The 6,000-nt window shown below is 35.5% G+C and overlaps 1 long non-coding RNA gene across 1 annotated transcript; it reads left to right on the top strand.

Annotated features, from left to right (window-relative positions):
• Positions 1 to 32: 32 nt before the first annotated feature.
• On the top strand, positions 33 to 1,762 carry LOC114386760. The gene is made up of 3 exons (XR_003661179.1): positions 33 to 289; positions 1,127 to 1,365; positions 1,447 to 1,762. It is a non-coding gene; the product is annotated as an uncharacterized LOC114386760 (long non-coding RNA).
• Positions 1,763 to 6,000: the final 4,238 nt, after the last annotated feature.

Here is a 6,000-nt window from a genome sequence, read left to right on the forward strand (position 1 = left end):
TTTCATTAATGTTAAACTTTTGCAGGATGTGCGGAAAAAGGCACAAGCCATCCAGAAGCAAAACACTGCCCCCCACGTATTGTCTCGTGAGGGTTATAAATATTTAGAACAAAAGCTCATGGCTGAGAAGACAAAGAAAAGACTGGAAGAAGCTGCCCAGTCTGGAAGCACTGAGAGCATCATTGACCCTCCATCTCCCATCAGACGCCACGTGAAGTGGAAGATGGCCCGCACGAAGAAAACTGGACAGATGACGTCTAAGGCAACAAAGGAAATAGCTGACAGGATTGTAAGTCATTTTTAATTAATAATTATAATTATCTTTGTGTATTCTGTGAATTCCTTGGACAAATATGTGTTCGGTACAAGATTCTTTGGACGAGCAGGCGTCACAGGGATCATTCGTCCCCCATGGACGTCAAGATATCCTGATTGCTGCCATTGGGCGACCAGAGCACCCTGGCCGTGCTCGTGCTGTTGGAGCCGGTGTCACCATAAAGCAATACTTTGGATCGGCTTCACGAACGTCCCATAGTTCTTCCTCCATGCATCCTGAAGACCTACAACAGTTGACCCAACAAATCAGAGACCAACTAAAGGAGTCAATCACAGAAAAAGTGACTTGAAAGCTGATGGCATCCTTTAGCCAGATGTAGTCCCAATTTCAGTCTCAGATGCAATCACAGGGACTTGCACTACCTCTAGAGCCAGAGGTTGGTCCCTCAGGTCCTCGTGTCAGCACAAACGAGAGTTGTGTTACTCCCTCAGGGATCGATCCTGGGACGGGTGACTCAGACAAATGCGGGCTATACATTGAAGAAAATCCTTCCCGCCTGGTTGCCCTAGGAAGACTTTATGAGGGATCCACAACAGTTCACAACATCCCTTTGTTGCATGGCCAAGTGAAGGTTGTGTTGAGGAGGTTAAAGATGCAGAGGCTCTCGTTCCTGTACCCACTGACGAGGTTACCTTAGTGGGGCAGGCACTTAACACCTTCCTTGCTTGGCCAACACATCTTGTGAAGCGTTTATCAGAAAATATATTTTACTTTGATTATATGTTTATTTTTTCAATTAATTTGTTCATTGTAATCAAAACTTGTTAATTAACTATGTTTGATCAACAGGAAGCTGTGTCTCCAGCAAAACCTCCAGAAAGCCCGAATGAAGAGGTCGATGATCCCCTGTACCTGATGACATAGACCATCCCACAACTGTTTTTGAAGCCTCTCCAGGTTATGTGGGATGCTACCATATTCGGGGTGTTTAATCAAAATTTCTCGTTGTATATAAAGCACGAAGATCTCTCTGAAATTGCACACGGTGGTCAATGTCTCAGCATATCTGTTATACAATTGTGGATTCTGTAAGTCATTTTAGATTATTGTTAATTACCAAAGCAATTGTTTTAAATTCATACATAATTAACTTTGGCTTAACAACACAGCCATCTGATTGAGACAAGTGTGCGAGCGGGGAATTCTGATGTGTATGGATTCCTCGAGCCATAGTCCATTCAGAGATCTGGACAATCACAATTTGAATCCAAAAGTTACATCAAGAGTTGGATACAAAGTTCAAAATGAGATGTTTATCTTGGAGCCTACTTAAATGGGTAAGTCAAACACAACAATTGAATTTAAATAATCCATACTACTACAATAACCCATATTCGTCTCTACTACAACGGACACTGGCAAATGGTCGTCATTCTGCCTAAGGAAAACCTAGTTGTCTGGTTTTGTTCTTTACATAACAGGCCAGACAACTACCTTAAGGGAATAATTAACATGTCAATATTGTTTTCAATACATTTTCATTGGCATAACTCAACAACATCAATATTTTAATGTTCCTCATATTCAACACTAGTGCTTTGAAAGGACTTATTGATACTCCATAACCTAAATCCAAGGCTGCTGCTAGGTGGATTGTTGTTAAGGTACGTGATTTAAATAAAACTTTTACTTATATATATTTTATGTGTGTGTACACTAATTGTAGTTAATGATTAATTAATATCCAAATTTCATTATGTATTTAGTGTAATAGACAAAAAGGAATCACTGAATGTGGCTACTACGTGATGCACTGGATGTCCACGATAATCTTAGGATCTTTCAGGAATAATTGGGAGACGGTAATTGTTTATTTCAAACAAAGTTGGTTTTCTTATAATTGTTATTACATTATTAATTTATTTTTTTATTTGATCATGCAGCATTTTAATGAAGTTAGACCATTGGAAGTAGAGAGATTCAAGGCGCTTCGCATCCAGTGGGCACAGTATTATCTAAAAGTTAGAAATCAAACATAGGATGTTAGGCAACTATGTAACTTTAGGTTACTTAATTAGTTTACATACTTTGCATTACATTTTTTACAATTGTTGTTTCATTTTAACATTGAATAACCTTTGTTGATAGCTAGCTTTTTGCAAAAACCTATTTGAAAGCAGAATGCAAATTATATATGTTGTGTGCTGTGTGATCTGATTTTAAATTTATAGGTTAAATTTTGGTTTTTTTGTAAAAACAGAGACATTATTTTAAAAAAATTCCTGAACATCGGTTTTTTACAGAAAACCGATGTTGACTAACGTTAACATTGATTTTTTTACAGAAAACCGATGTTAACTGTCAACATTAACACATTCGTTAACATCAGTTTTTTTTTTACAGAAAACCGATGTTAACTGTCAACATTAACACATTCGTTAACATCGGTTTTTTGTAAAAATCGATGTTAACTTTCAACATTAATATACATCTTTTGGGTTTAATTCAAATTAGCAACATCGGTTATTTATATAACCGATGTTGGTAATTTTACGTTAACATCGGTTTTTTAAAAACCGATGTTAACGATAATACTATCAACGTCGGTACTTTCAACATCGGTTCAAAAACAAATGTTGAAAGTCATAAATAACCGATGAAGAAAGCATATTTTCTAATAGTGCTAGTTAGCTTTTGTAGTTAATCTAATTTTTGTTTACTTAGCAAAAAAATCTTAGAGTACATTGCAGAATCTTCAGCCTTTGTTCTCAATTATCAAGTTGGTAATATCAGAGAGGTGGTCTTTATACTTTCTTCAAGAATTGACAATCGATTTTGTAAGTAGAATAACCTTCCTAAAGATATGATAGAGAGGGTTCACATCAATAATGTGGACTTATCATATGCTAAAAGTTTTAGGATTCCATGCAACCATATACATCTTGGATACATGTGGCCATGTGCATTTGACTTTTGCTTAAAAAAAACTTATTTTCTATCCAGAAGTCCCATATGTGCAATGCAATTTTCCCAAAGAAAAATCATATTTTTGTTATATTAGTTTACTAAAAGAAACTTTCTTATAAACTATTATGAATAAATCAATATGGAGATTATTGTGTTTATCTATTTTTTTATTTTTCAAAATCCTTTATGTTGAATAGAATGAATGGACGGCTAAAGATCAATCAGTCATTGGAAAAAGCCAAATGTACTATGACAAAAATCCTAAGAATGATAAACATGACTTTACTAAGCCAAATGAACCAATTTTGCACAATAAATGAACATGGAGATGTACCCACATGTAGAGGTTCTATATGCATGTACATTATTTCCATTTTAATTTATTGTGCAAAAATTCCTTCTTCAACATCAGCGAAGCTATGTTTATACCCTTAGGATTTTTATCAAAGTAAATTTGGCTTTTTCCAATAACTCATAGATCTTGAGCGATTCTCTCATTTTTATTTAGCATGAAAGATTTTGAAAAATAAAAAAAATAGTTAAACACAATCTCCATATAGATTCATGCATAATATTTTATATGGAAGTTTCTATTTGAAAAAAATAATACAAGCATGTAACTTTTGTGTGGCTTGCCTTGCACACCTAAGACATCTAGGCTGAAAAATAGTCTTTGAAAATCGAAACAACTTAGCACATTAAACTTAAAAATCATGAAGACTGGACCCCACATTAATTGTCAACAATATGGAGTAACTAAAACCAGAAACCTTAGCACTATTGCAACTCCAAGCTTTTACATGCATGTGCACACCATATTTACTATACTTTGATCAACTGATACAATCTATTTGATTGAAAAGATAATTTATACAACTCTTCTAATGTAGTGGACAACTAAAATTAAAATAATATAATAGAATATAGTGCTTAAGCCATTCAAGTCAAGTCATTTTGAATCTCATCATTAGTATCATGCATGTCAAAGATAAGGAGAATCAGGCATCGTAATGCATAACACAACAAAACATTAAAAGAAAACATGCTTCCTAAAGCCAACCAAGGTAAAAATGTATTCATATTTCGTGAACTTTTTCAAAATTATAAGACACATATAACCATATATAAAACATGGTGGAACAATCTCACCACATGAACAACATAGACCACACATTTCAGAAAATGAGTGGTAAGGAAAAATAATAAAGCACTGTTAATAAAACCGTAGGTACACTAAAATAACAAGGGTGTCATGACAAAAGGAACACATTGTGATGCAATCCTACCCCGCAAGGGCATTGGTTAGAAGACTCCAAGTAGATTGGGCTAGAGATCCAAGGAAAGGCCCTAGGGTTCTCATGAGCCTTAGTGTAGATTTCGAGCCCATGGGCTAAGTATGAGCCCGCTTGTCTTTGTAAATATTAGAATAGGTTTTTCCTTCGTCAAGGTCTTGTATTTTGGCCATTCTAGTAGTATAGGGTTTTAGCCTTGTATTTCGGGGCATTTTGAGTTGTCTTTGTAATAAGGACTTTTTTTTTTATTTTCATGTTTTTTGTCATGGGGGTGAGCTTAGCTATTATAGGGGGTGTGTAGCTAAGCTGTAGCTTCTCATCTCAAGGAGGTGAGCTTAGCTATTAGAGAGGTATGTGTAGCTAAGCTCTAGCTACTTTACGAATCTTCTTAAGGAAGCTTCTCAAGGAGGTGAGCTTAGTTATGAGAGGGGTGTGTGTAGCTAAGCTCTAGCTTCTCAAGGAAGTTTTCTCAAAGAAGCTTCTCAAGGAAGTTTTCCCACGAAAGCTTCTCAAGGAAGCTACCTAGTCTATAAATAGAAGCATGTGTAACACTTGTTGTAACTTTGATGAATGAAAGTCTTATGAGATACACTTCAAAGTTCCACTTCTTTCCTTCTTTTATTCCTTCAATTTCGTGCTCCCCCCTTCTCTCTTTCTTTTCCTCCATTAAAGGATCCTCTTCAAGCTTCTTATCCAAGGCAATTCTTGGTGGTGAAGCTCCTTCTTCCTTGGCTTATTCCCTAGTGGATGGTGCCTCCCCTATCCTCTTCTCCTTTGCCTTCCGCTGCATCTCCATGGTGAAAAATCACCATTGAAGGACCTCATTGAAGCTCAAAGATCCAGCCTCCATAGAAGCTCCACAAGCAAACTTCCATCACATTGTGATTTTGAAAATTAGAAAACCCAAAGTTTATTAGGGCATTTCACCAAACATACAACTCGCAACCGATCTGGCAAAAGAAATAGTGAGTAGAAAATGGAACTTGCAGACAAAAAACAAATAAAAGAAAGATGATTTTCTCTTTATGATTCGCAGAAAAGGAAAATTGAGGAAACACACTGCAAACAAATGTTTAGATTTCCTTATGTGACATTATACTAACTTGTGAAAATTTAGCAGTTAATTTAAAGTTAATAGAGATGCAGAATGTAAAGAATTAAAAAAGGAATTATGCGGCTTTGATGGTGTAGTCATTTTCACCAAAAAGAATCCAAGTGAAAATTCCATGGGACCTCCATTCCACGATGCATACGTTCATGAAAACTAAAGAAAATTAAGAGTGAAGTAGTAACATAATGAAACTACTTCGAAAAATGGCAAGTAGATCTGTTGCAAAAATATGTGGCCATACATACTTTTCAATAATTAGAAAGTTCTTGAATAACAATTAAAAAATTTATTTTGAATATAATGGATGGGCTTCGTATGCTAAGAAATAAGAGCAGAAACACCAGAACTTAACC

This window comes from Glycine soja, chromosome 15 (assembly GCF_004193775.1).
Source record: "Glycine soja cultivar W05 chromosome 15, ASM419377v2, whole genome shotgun sequence".
Classification (NCBI taxonomy): domain Eukaryota; kingdom Viridiplantae; phylum Streptophyta; class Magnoliopsida; order Fabales; family Fabaceae; genus Glycine; species Glycine soja.